This window comes from Rhinatrema bivittatum, chromosome 5 (genome assembly GCF_901001135.1).
Source record: "Rhinatrema bivittatum chromosome 5, aRhiBiv1.1, whole genome shotgun sequence".
In the NCBI taxonomy this organism is placed as follows: Eukaryota; Metazoa; Chordata; class Amphibia; order Gymnophiona; family Rhinatrematidae; genus Rhinatrema; species Rhinatrema bivittatum.
In genome coordinates, this window is record NC_042619.1 from 22,762,663 (window position 1) to 22,776,730 (window position 14,068).

The window sequence follows — 14,068 nt, forward strand, 5'->3', positions numbered from 1 at the left end:
CAAAAGTGAACTAGAAACCACAAGAGGAGCAGTCTAGTGATTAAAGCAGTGGGCTATGAACCAGGAGACCAGCGCTCAAGGCCCACTGTTGCTCCTTGTGATGTTGGGCAAGTCACTTTACCCTCCGGTGCAAACTTAGATTATAAACCCTCTGGGGATAGGGAAATACCTACAGTACCTGAATGTAATCCGCTTTGAAGGGCTGCAAAAAGTGGAATTAAAAAAAAAGCCAGACTCTCTGTGCACTGAAATAACGGAAAAACAGATTCATCACCATTCTTCATAAAACATCAAGGAACATAAAACAATCATAAAGATAAAACCATATGCAGATTCCCTTTGATTCTCTATCAGGCTAGGGTTAAACCAATTCTTGATTGAGAATAACATTGGGCGTGATTAGCTCTCCCATGTGGGAGAATTTAAATGGTGAGTTCCTCTATTACGTAACCTTTGACGTCATTTTTGTTACCCTTCCTAGGATCAATTTGTCCAGGTTGTTCCATCTTTTGGTTTGCGTTGAAGGGGTAAGGCCTCTGAGGTTCTCAGAAGTGAGACCTGGGAAGGATGTGGCACCAGAGAGCCTTCTTCTATGCTTGAAGATAAACACCTTTAAGAATATTTTCTTTACTGAGCTAGGAGGTTTTTCACCCTCCTGGACTCATGGGTTTTTTTCTTTTTTTCTGTAAAAAGACTTTGACTTTACTTTTCCTGGGTTCCCATCAATTAGGACTCAGTCTTTTGTTTGGTCATTCAACAAAGGGCGAGGTTCCCTTTTCTGTGAAGGGACTTGGGATCATCTGCATCTCTCCTCCGGATAACTTACAGCCATCCGGAGAAGAAGAGAGGAGAGAGGGGAGTTCTGTCATGGTCAGGCAGGCTGGAGTCAGGGATCACCCCCCACAGAAGCGCCACAGGATGGCAGGGCAGGGCTAGAACCGGTCTTCTGCCTATCCAGCCCCCTCCCCCACTGGTTGAGCCCTTGGGTTGTGGGGGCCGGTAGGACTTTCCTTCTAGACAACATCACGATGATGCAGGCACAGGCTGGGAACTGGACACGGACACAGTCTGGGAGCTAGGGCTGGAGACACGCAGGGTTTGGATAACATTCTGCAAGTGGAAGCAAGGCCGACTGGACTGGAACAGGGGCAGACAAGGACTGAACTAGACAGAACAAGGATTGGACAGGGAAGGACAGAACAAGGACTGGACAAGGACAGGATAGGACAAGACAAGAACCAGATAGGACAAGGCACGACAAGAACAGTAAACAAGAAAGCCCAAACAGGGCACAAGGCTGGGCAAAGTCAAGCTAGTAGGTCTGAAGGCTGCAAGGCAGGACCGGAAGGCCCAGGAGGCCACTGAGCAAGGCAGGAAGCCCTGAAAAGGTGCAGAGCAAGACAGAGAGGCCTGGAAGGCAGCAGAGCCAGATAGGAAGGCCTGGACGGCCACTGAGGAAGGCAGGGCGGCCTGGAAGGCAACAAGGCAAGGCAGAAGGCCGAGGTAGGTCACAGGGCAATGTAGAAGGCCACAAGGCAAGGAAAGCAGGGATGGCCAGGTCAAGGAGCCAAATTGATTCAATGAAGAGGCAAGGAGGGAATGGACAAGCTGGGTTAAGTAGGGCTGGAACTGCTGCATCATGTGATCAGCGAGGAGGTGGCCAGAGTAGCTGTGAACGAGATATTTTTTGATGCCCTCCACTGGTGGGGAGGCTATGTAGCAGGCGGAATTGTAACATTAGCCTCTCTTTTAAGGCCCCCTCCTCCTGGGTCCCATTTTCCATGGGGGCTGTGGCCAGTAGGTACTGGATATCTTGGAATCACAGGCAGAGTAGTCCAGGTTCTGGGATAAGAAAAGTTTGCTTGGCACCAACGTGCTAGGCTAGCATCCCTGGTCTGAAGCTGAGTTACTGGGGCAGAGTCCCAGTGGGATTGAAGAGTTGAACCATGGTGTCTCTAGGGCAGAGGTGCTGAACCATAGTCTTGCTGGTGCTGAAATGCTGGATCGGGATCTTTTCAGAGCTGAAGTATCAGACTGGAATCTTTCTGGCACACACGTTTTACTAGAGTTTCTTGGGCACTGGGTGGCAGGGCCAGAGTCTCTCGGGTGTTGGGTGGCAGGGCCAGAGTCTCTCAGGTGTCGGGTGGCAGAGCCAGAGTCTCTCACGCGCTGGACCAGAGTCTCTCTCATGCTGGGTGGCTGGACTAGAGTTTCTTTGGCACTGGATTACTAGAACAGAGTCCCTTGGAGGCAAGGCTGCAGGGGAAGGCTCCTCCTGGAGCGGGGCTGGGGCAGAGGGCCACTCCTGGAGCATATTAGATGGAGCAAACTCCTCTTGGGGCGGCTCCGATGGCCCTAACTTCTCCTGGAGTAGAGCAGATGGAGTGGATTCCTTCTGGATTGGAACGGATAGACCTAGCCCCTCCTGGAGTGGATCAGATGAGCCGGACTCCTGCTGGAGCAGATCAATTGGAACAGACTCCTCCTGGAGCAGTTCTGCTGCACTGGGTCCCATCTAGACTGGAGTCGCTGGACTGGAGTCCATCTGGAATGGACTTATTGCAGGGACTTAGTCATCTGGCTGCAGAGACAATATAAAAAGAACTGTGACCAGGGTCTTGGGAATATTTGCTGAAGCAACCTGAACCGAATTCATTGGAGCTGAACTGGAATCGGCTTTGGGGCCTGGTTTAATCAGGCAGGATCCTGAGAGGATAGGTGTGGGGAAAACACACACTATTCTCCTCAGAATCAGGGCTGACCTTGTTAAGAGTGTGCTGCAAGCAGCTAATGGAACCTGAGTTCCTGGGACCAAACTAACAGAAATCTTGCAGTCTTAAACAGTGGCACCGGAGCAGGATTTCTTTGTGCAGGTAGTTGCTTCTGATTATTATGGCTGGACTTTTCTACCACAACGGGTTTTTTAAAATCCCTTTTTCTAAAATTTCTCATGAGCTCTTGACTCGCAGACTGACTTAATACCAGCTCTGGGGCTGGAATTAATTTTTCCGCATTAAAAGGTGCGTGTTGGGCACCCAGCAATTTTCTGCATCGAGGGTTAGTAGCTAATAGCCTCATCCGCAGGGAATTTACATGTGATGAGCGCTATCGGCTACTTATTTGTTTGGGCGTGTGTTATGGATGCACTAATCTCCTTATTGCATCAGGTGCTAGTCTAGCACATCCAAAATGTGCGTCCAACCGCGTGAAAACCTGTGCGCTAGGCTGGATGCACTTTATTTAGAAATGGTACAGAAAAGGATGACCAAAATGGTAAAAGGGACGGAACGATTCCCCTATGAGGAAAGGCTAAAAAGGTTAGGGCTTCTTCTTCAGCTTGGGGAAGAGATGGCTGAGGGGAGATATGATAGAGGTTTATAAATAATGAGTGGAATGGAACAAGTAAACATTAATCAGTTGTTTGGTCTTTTGAAGAGTACAAAGACCAGGGGACACACAATGAGGTTAATAGGTGATATATTTAAAACCAATATGAGAAAATATTTTATCACTTGCTGCATAATTAAGCTCTGGAATTCATTGCTAGAGGACATGGTGAAAAAGGGTTTAAAAAGGGCAGAAAGGCAATTTGTGCCATATTTCTGACTGGATCTGGGGGGGGGGGGAGTGACAAGGGGAAAGGCTGAACCATCTTTTAAAACTTAACTTTTTAAAAATGTTTGAGGGGGTGGGGGGTTGAGAGGGGAAGGTCCTGGACGCAGCCCAGCAGAGCCCTGCTCGTGTGTGCGTGTGTTTGGTGGAAAGGCAGCGACAGGGCCAATAGGCGAGCAGCGTTATTCTTTTTCAGTGCAGCTCGGCCCTTAACCGGCTGTATTCAAAATGTGACAGGGGGCTTTGCGTCACACATTCATAGTTCTCCTTTCTTGTCATGTGGTTTGGGGTTTTTTTTTCCCAGCTTTGGGACCCTCTCCGTCCTTTTGGCCATTCCCCTCTGTGGGATGGGCTCAGTGAGCCTACGTAAGTATCACCTGAGCATGTTGAACGGTTAGAGAAGAGAGAAGATGTTTTGGAAGAGGGAGTTTTCGGGTGGGCCTTACTGCTCACCTGTGAAGTGCCATTGGGAGGTGTTTGGTTTTTTTTGTTAGACTGGAAGTTTTCTCTGCAGTTTTCAGCAGTTCCTGATCCCAGGGCCAGTGTCATCCCTTTCTGGAAGGGCTAGAGGTTCATGGTGATTTTATTCCCACAAGCAGTCGTGGGCTGAAACTGCTATTTTGGAAGACGTTTTGTACCACTGAGGGTTGTTTTTTTGGTTTTTTTTTGCTTGGGATTTGTTTCCCGTCTGCCATATGCTAGAGGAAGAAGAGAATTTCCCCACCCTTTACGGAGTGGCTTTTGCCTGGACACTGATTCAGAGGAAGGTAGAGGGCTTTCAGACCATGAGTCATGGATAAAGCCAGGGTGGCCTTTGGAGAGATGCTGTTTGCCCTATTAGCCTGGATATTATTTTTCAAGCTTAAGTACATTTTTTTTTTGTGTGTGTGTTGAACCCCACAGCTGACTCCTTGCCACGTTTCGGGGTGCTTGCTTTATTATGAGGACTCCCTCCACCAGTGAGTACAAACTGATCGGTGATTGTGATTGGGATGAGATAGCCAGTTAGGTTTAAAGTTATCAGCCTAAAGATGACTATGAGGACTGTGCCTTGGGAAGTTCTATTAAAACTTGGCAAGGCAGAGGGGATATCTGAGTTACATAATTTCCTGTAATACTCTGCAGAGTTCTACAATAGGATTAGCCTAAGTAACGTCCTATCAGATTTCCTTATTACTTTAAAGCTCCATTTAAAAGTTTTTGCCTTTAGGTAACAGGCTTACATGCGACATGATTGGATTCCTTGTGACATCGGGCGTCGATAAGAAAGACGACGCAAATTTATCTTTCGCGGAGAATAACATTTTGTCAATTTTTTTTTTTTAAATAAGGAGAATATCACCTGGAGGTTTTGATCCTGTTCAGTCTGCTTATGTCTTTATTCCAGAATTTATATGAGAGTTTTTACGAACTTTTTCCTATTCTTAGTCAACCGAGTAAGGCAATTAATGCCATGTCCTCAAAATGCCCCGCTGAAAACATCCTGAGGTATCACCAGAAGACGGGCCTTCGTCTGCCCTATTAAAGGGGAACATTTCCGAGAGGAAACCCCTTGGTTTATCTTTGAAAGTAGTATTCTGGAAGAAGGGCGTAGTAAAAGTCTCCTGACTTGGAAGGAGCTGCACGGGACGTCCTGACCCTCTCTCTTTCTCTTCGGCGTTCCTTGGGTGGATTGCGGAGAGCTCCTGCTGCGCTGTCTTCATTCAAAAGCAGCCTTCACCTCCGGCGCCACCGAAGTGACATAAAGGAACCTTGCTTGCTAACGTTTAAGAAAAAACTCAAAACGTGGCTGTTCCGCCAAGCCTTCCCAGAACCCTGGGACCCACATTAGACGGTATCTACTCACGAACAATGGAACCTCCCCTCCTCTGATTACCTGGACGGCATGGATACCGACTCTTAACATGTGGATTAACTCTAGTCTGGACTAACCCTAGTCTGGAATTTGTTATGTCTCCCTTTAACTTAACTTAATCTTTTTCTTCCAGCTACCTAAGCTTCCAAGTTCACGGTCCTCGTTTAATGTAACTTTGTTTTTCCTTTACCTTAGTTATTTACCCCTGTTCGATGTAAACCGACCTGATATGGTATTTAACCATGAAGGTCGGTATAGAAAAATGTTAAATAAATAAATAAATAAAAAAAAAAAAAAAACACCCTGGACATTCAAACTACGCCTCTACTGGTGAGCAGCAAAGTCCCAGGCCCAAAGGTCATCCTGAACACTCTGTCTTCGGAATTCTGTGACTCTGTCGAGTCCGGGAGCCGCTTTTCTGTCTGTTGTGTTGTCCTTAGCTTGCCATTCAACCCTCCTTCTTAACCATGGTTGGATATTTTGCATTTGCTTTGGTTACTGTTTGATTTTTGTTATGTTCAGACTGACTGACTCGCAGTGTACGGTTTGCATGCACTGTTGTTTTTATTATGCATGAAAAAGACACCAAAGAAATCCTGAAATAAATTAAAGGAGTTACTGTAATTTTTCTTTGCTGAACACTGCTTTGCATGGCCCATTGGGCTGGGGAAGTGGCATATAAACATTTTAAAATAATTAAGTGACAAATGAAGTCTCTACTTTTTGTTGTATTTACTAAGGAGGGTCGACTTTTAATTAGATGATAGCATGAGCTAATATTACAATTGAGTTGTCATTATGGATAATAAACTGCAAGATGCACTTTAAGAATAAAATAGCAAATCTAGGATAAAAATTGAATATTAAGTAAATTCCGAGGGCAAGACAGTGACTTGAAGCTGGATAGTTGTTTTGCTGCTTTGAGTAACCTGTGTTTGTTTATTTTCCTGCTAAACATTTTTTGTTTGGTTTTTTTTTTATAGTAAAGATGATGGTAACTGTGCCCCCACCATTTAACCATCACTTTTCTTGGCAAGATACTAGAGGGCAGTGCTGTTGTCTTTTCAAGGCTAGCGCAGCTGGGCTTACTAGGCAGACTCTCATCCAACTTCTAACATCAGGGTTAGTCAGTGCACTATATCTGGGGGCACACGCAGTATTAGGGGATGCACCTATTACAAAAGTAATATATTTGTTACATCCACAATCCTCTCTGAGTAGATTTAATAAGCATATTAAGTAATTAAGTGGTAAGTGTACCTGGCCTTTTTTCTCTGCCTATACCAGTAACACTCAGTGAGGCCCTAGTGAGCTTCTGACTGGTTGCACCCTGAAATTTTGTGATTCTTGCTACTACAACTGGATGTAATTATCCGCAATTCTTGCCCACGAGTGACACTTGAAGGTCCCTCACATTAGAAATGCTATAAATCACTAGAAAGTTTAAAAATCATGGCTATCTGAATTCGACAGTGGTGCATGACATTCATTGATTCTATAAATCATTGATAAATTCATTGATATAAATTCATTGATATAAATTGATTGATATAAATTGATATAAATATATATAAATGAATTTATATAAATTGATATAAATTCATTGATATAAATTCATTGATGCTATAAATCACTAGAAAGTTTAAAAATCATGGCTATCTGAATTCGACAGTGGTGCATGACATTCATTCAAGTTCCACATTCCCTGTTATAATGTAATTTCTTGCTTCCATTGTTAACTGGTTTTTTCCCCCTAGTTCATTGTAAACCGGTACGATAAGACCTGGTCTTGAGCATCGGTATAGTAAAAGAATTTAAATAAATAAATAAATAAATAAATTGATGGAACAAATATTTCTGGAGATATCAGCTGGGTTGTGGACAGACATTTTGTTTGTTGTTTGTTTCGTTTCTTGAAAACGAAAAAAAAAAATCCAAAACAAACAAAACTGCATGAAGCCCCGCCTTCCGTCCCATGAGTTTCTTTTGCTATGGGTCGGGACTAAGGGGTGCCCAAAGGGTTGAAAACCATGATGAAACTGGGCAGGTCAGAGATCTGACTGTTGTAACGGGATACGTTGCTTCTAATAAAGTTACGGTGTACTGCTGCTGAAGCATAATTGAGAGCGCTGGAAACAGACATTCTGCGTCTATCCTCCATGCGGTATTTGATTTCATTTGATTAAATTATGCTCCGTGCGCATTGTTTCTGCTCACGGTGGGACCATTAAAAGCACATCACAAATAGCACTGCAGAAAAAAATTACTATAAAATTACCATCTTGATTAAATCTTGGGACTAATTAAGTATTTTCCAGTGGTACTCAGAAGAACAGATAATCACTCAGCGCAGAGACTAACAGCAGATAACTTGGCAACCTATTTTTTAAAGGAAGCTTGAATAACAGCTTGACAAAACATCTTCAAAATGCCCACAACCGGAGTCTCAAGCTGACTCTGTCCTGCAGTCAGGAGTCTTCAGCTCCATTCCACGAAGGTCTGGCTTTCAGGTTGGCCACAATCACTACTGAGGTCAGACACATTTGCATACATATGGTCCAAAAGTAAGCTTTTTGCATATTTTTCATTACCCTTACCCCTTGAAAACCAGACCTATCTTCTGCCCTACTCTAGGGAAAACAGATTTCAGCCCTGCTTCAGTTTGATGGGACATAAAAAAAATATCTATTGGATTATCCCAGGAGGATCTCAGGAAAATCTTTCAGCGAATCCACAGATTCGCCGAAAGAATATGGATTTTCCAAGGATCCACTCTGGATTTTGACAGGGAAGTAGCTTTTCCCTGAAAAATTGTCATACCAATGTGGCAAATCTACACATTCTTCATGAGTTTGGAAAACCGGGCACCAATTCAACTTTCTTATTTAAGCTTGCCCAGAGGTGGGAGTCAAATAAATGCAGCGTGATCATGTAAAGAGTTTCCATAAGTTCAAGCAGACCATTCATTATGTCTACACCGATTCTCTGAAGGCCATCTTTGTGTAACATCTAACCACAGAAACTGATATGACAAAATACACTGCTTCATGGCCAACATTCAGTATTCTGTTATAGGAAGTTGAGTTTTCTGATTAGTCTCAGCAAAAAAGAACCTAAGAAAAGTAACCTCATGGCAATATGTTTACTATTAATTAAATGATTATTTTTAGAGCTTTAAGAACATAAGAAGTTGCCATAGTGGGTCAGACCCAGAATCCATCAAGTCCAGCATCCTGTTTCCAACAGTGACAAATCCAGGTTACAAGTACCTGGCAAGTATCCAAACATTAAGCGGATCCCAAGCTACCCTTGAAAACCATCTCCAGAACTGGTATCACCCCAACATCCTCAGTAGTAAACACAGAAGCAAAGAATTCATTTAGTCTTTCCACGATGGCCTTATCTTCCCTAAGAGCCCCTTTAACCCCTCGGTCACCTAACGGTCCAACCGACTCCCTCACAGCTTTCTTGCTTTGGATATATTTTTTAAAGTTTTTATTATGAGTTTTTGCCTCTTCAGCCAGCTTCATTTCTCTTTGCCTGCCTTATCAATGTTTTACACTTAACTTGACAATGCTTATGTTTTATCCTATTTTCTTCAGATGGATCCTTCTTCCAATTTTTGAAGGACCTTTTTTTGGCTCTTTCACCTCACCTTTTAACCATGACGGTAATCGTTTTCCCTTCCTTCCACCTTTCTGAATGTGTGGAATACATATGGACTGCACCTCTAGGATTGTATTTTTAAACAATGTCCAAGCCTGTTGTACACTTTTAACCTTTGCAGCTGCATCTTTCAGTTTTTTCCTAACTATTTTCCTCATTTTATGTTTCCCTTTTGGAAGTTTAGTGTTAGAGCTGCAGATTTACTTATTGTCCCCCTTCCGGTCAGTTCAAATTTGATCATGTTATGATCACTGTTGCCTAGCGGCCCCACCACCGTTACCTCTCTCACCAAATCCTGTGTTTCACAAATAGCTCCCTCTCTCATTGGTTCCTGAACTAATTACTCCATGAAGCAATCATTTATTTCATCCAGGAATTGTATGTTTCTAGCATGTCCTGATATTACATTTACCCAGTCAATACTGGGGTAATTGAAATCTTCCATTATTGCTTCACTGCCAAATTGGTTAGCTTCCCTGATTTCTCTTAGCATTTCATCATCTGTCTGACCATTTTGTCCAGGTGGACGGTAGTATACTCCTATCACTATACTCTTACCCAGCACACACGGGATTTCTACCCATATAGATTCTACTGAGCATTTAGTCTCTTGTATGATCTTTAACTTGTTGGAAGAGGAATAGTGTGTCCTGCGTCGTAGCCACGTGATCACAGGAGCTTGTGGAGAGAAGTCTGTGGGGAGGTCCCGAGGAGCGGGGTAAAAGACTCAGTTCAGAGGGACCCCACAGTATACAGGCTGGATTGGAGAGCAAGTGCTAGAGCAGGAACCTCCGAATGAGGAGCTCTAGGCAGGCTCGAGGAGTGGGGAGCCCGAGGCAGGAAGTTCAGGAGGTCTGCCGCAGAGACAGCTCTGAGGGGCGGAGCTGGGTAGCAAGGAAGGCACTGATGAGATGCCGCAGGCTATCCCATGGAGCAGGGAAGCCCGAGTCGAGTCTCCAGGTAATGATCTCGCAATCCCAAGGAGTGGGACTGCACACAATGGAACCTCTGGTAGAGGAACGGAGACATCGCCCCGAGAAGCAGGGAGGTGTAAGTACAGTCACAGGTGTAAAATGCAAGCACTGCTCCGAGGAGTGGGGAAGCACAGACAGTCACTGGTGTAGCACGTAGGCACTGCCACGAGGAGTAGGGAAGCCCAGGGTCGAGTCTCCAAAGTAGAGAAGCAGGTCTGAGAGGCAACCCCGAGGAGCAGGGAGGCTGGCAGGTAGTACCTCTGGAAGGCGCAGGGCTAGCCCGAGGAGCAGGGAAAGCCTGGAGACCAGGTTTCCGATAGGAGCATAAGCAGGCCCCCGAGGAGCGGGTATCCAAGCCAGAGTCCAGAGTCCAAGGTAGATCAGAGACAGCCACCACGGGTCCAAGGAGACCGGAGCAAGCACCAGTAGTGAAGGAACTCGTTGCCAGGTCAGCTAGCAAGGGGCGAAGGCGGTGCTTAAGAACCCTGACCAAGTGATGTCATCAGGCGGGGACGCCCCTGAGGTTCCTGCCATAGAGTCTTCAAAGGAGGGTCCGGTGGCGCGCGCGCGCACCTAGGAGTGCCCAGAGTTGGCGTGGATGGTGGCGGTGTCCCGGCCTCCACGAGGAACTTTGAGATATGCGGCAGTAGCGGCCAGCCCCTGCCGCAAGCAGGCCCAGAGAGGAGAGAAGGGCAGCACATGATGTAAGTTGAAGCGGTCGCAGCCATTTGCGACCGACGGTCATAACATCATGAGAGGTCTAGAACGGGTGATGTGAATCGGTTATTTACTCTTTCAGATAATAGAAGGACTAGGGGGCACTCCATGAAGTTAGCAAGTAGCACATTTAAAACAAAACAAAGAAAATTATTTTTCAGTCAATGTACAATAATGCTCTGGAATTTGTTGTTTCAAAAAGGAGATAGAGCAGCTTTTAAACTAGAACAAAGGGGAAAGCCGACAGTCGCTCAGCAGTGTATGGTTCAGAGGAATGTATCCTTGAAGAATACTAATGAAACAGGAGAGTTAGGGCATCCCAACAGAGAGGTTCCAATAAAAGCAAATGTAAGAACATAAGAACATAAGAAAATGCCATACTGGGTCAGACCAAGGGTCCATCAAGCCCAGCATCCTGTTTCCAACAGTGGCCAATCCAGGCCATAAGAACCTGGCAAGTACCCAAAAACTAAGTCTATTCCATGTAACCATTGCTAATGGCAGTGGCTATTCTCTAAGTGAACTTAATAGCAGGTAATGGACTTCTCCTCCAAGAACTTATCCAATCCTTTTTTAAACATAGCTATACTAACTGCACGAACCACATTCTCTGGCAACAAATTCCAGAGTTTAATTGTGCGTTGAGTAAAAAAGAACTTTCTCCGATTAGTTTTAAATGTGCCCCATGCTAACTTCATGGAGTGTCCCCTAGTCCTTCTACTATCCGAAAGAGTAAATAACCGATTCACATCTACCCGTTCTAGACCTCTCATGATTTTAAACACCTCTATCATATCCCCCCTCAGCCTTCTCTTCTCCAAGCTGAAAAGTCCTAACCTCTTTAGTCTTTCCTCATAGGGGAGCTGTTCCATTCCCCTTATCATTTTAGTAGCCCTTCTCTGTACCTTCTCCATCGCAATTATATCTTTTTTGAGATGCGGCGACCAGAATTGTACACAGTATTCAAGGTGCGGTCTCACCATGGAGCGATACAGAGGCATTATGACATTTTCCGTTTTATTCATCATTCCTTTTCTAATAATTCCCAACATTCTGTTTGCTTTTTTGACTGCCGCAGCACACTGAACCGACGATTTCAATGTGTTATCCACTATGACACCTAGATCTCTTTCTTGGGTTGTAGCACCTAATATGGAACCCAACATCGTGTAATTATAGCATGGGTTATTTTTCCCTATATGCATCACCTTGCACTTATCCACATTAAATTTCATCTGCCATTTGGATGCCCAATTTTCCAGTCTCACAAGGTCTTCCTGCAATTTATCACAATCTGCTTGTGATTTAACTACTCTGCACAATTTTGTGTCATCTGCAAATTTGATTATCTCACTCGTCGTATTTCTTTCCAGATCATTTATAAATATATTGAACAGTAAGGGTCCCAATACAGATCCCTGAGGCACTCCACTGTCCACTCCCTTCCACTGAGAAAATTGCCCATTTAATCCTACTCTCTGTTTCCTGTCTTTTAGCCAGTTTGCAATCCACGAAAGGACATCGCCACCTATCCCATGACTTTTTACTTTTCCTAGAAGCCTCTCATGAGGAACTTTGTCAAACGCCTTCTGAAAATCCAAGTATACTATATCTACCGGTTCACCTTTATCCACATGTTTATTAACTCCTTCAAAAAAGTGAAGCAGATTTGTGAGGCAAGACTTGCCCTGGGTAAAGCCATGCTGACTTTGTTCCATTAAACCATGTCTTTCTATATGTTCTGTGATTTTGATGTTTAGAACACTTTCCACTATTTTTCCTGGCACTGAAGTCAGGCTAACCGGTCTGTAGTTTCCCGGATCGCCCCTGGAGCCCTTTTTAAATATTGGGGTTACATTTGCTATCCTCCAGTCTTCAGGTACAATGGATGATTTTAATGATAAGTTACAAATTTTTACTAATAGGTCTGAAATTTCATTTTTTAGTTCCTTCAGAACTCTGGGGTGTATACCATCCGGTCCAGGTGATTTACTACTCTTCAGTTTGTCAATCAGGCCTACCACATCTTCTAGGTTCACCGTGATTTGATTCAGTCCATCTGAATCATTACCCATGAAAACCTTCTCCATTACGGGTACCTCCCCAACATCCTCTTCAGTAAACACCGAAGCAAAGAAATCATTTAATCTTTCCGCGATGGCCTTATCTTCTCTAAGTGCCCCTTTAACCCCTCGATCATCTAACGGTCCAACTGACTCCCTCACAGGCTTTCTGCTTCGGATATATTTAAAAAAGTTTTTACTGTGAGTTTTTGTCTCTACAGCCAACTTCTTTTCAAATTCTCTCTTAGCCTGTCTTATCAATGTCTTACATTTAACTTGCCAATGTTTATGCTTTATCCTATTTTCTTCTGTTGGATCCTTCTTCCAATTTTTGAATGAAGATCTTTTGGCTAAAATAGCTTCTTTCACCTCCCCTTTTAACCATGCCGGTAATCGTTTTGCCTTCTTTCCACCTTTCTTAATGTGTGGAATACATCTGGACTGTGCTTCTAGAATGGTATTTTTTAATAATGACCACGCCTCTTGGACATTTTTTACTTTTGTAGCTGCTCCTTTCAGTTTTTTTCTAACAATTTTTCTCATTTTATCAAAGTTTCCCTTTTGAAAGTTTAGCACGAGAGCCTTGGATTTGCACACTGTTCCTTTTCCAGTCATTAAATCAAATTTGATCATATTATGATCACTATTGCCAAGCGGCCCCACCACCGTTACCTCTCTCACCATAGTTCCCATATGCCTATAAGTAAAAAATCATCCAAGCTAAAGAATTCCAAATTATCCCTATCAACTGAAAAACAGGTTGTTAATACAAACAAAAAACACACTTTGAAATGTCTGTATGCCAATGCCAGAAGTCTAAGAAGTAAGATGGCAGAGTTAGAATTTATAGCAGCAAATGATGAGATTGACATAATTGGCATCACAAAAACTTGGTGGAAGGAGGATAACCAATGGGACAATGCTATATCATGGTACAAATTATATCGCAATGATAGGGAGGATCAACTTGGTGGGGGTGTGGCACTTTATGTCCGGGAGGGTATAGAGTCCAACACGATAAAGATCATACAAGAGACTAAATGCTCAGTAGAATCTATATGGGTAGAAATCCCATGTGTGTTGGGTAAGAGTATAGTGATAGGAGTGTACTACTGTCCACCTGGACAAAATGGTCAGACAGATGATGAAATGCTAAGAGAGATCAGGGAAGCAAACCAATT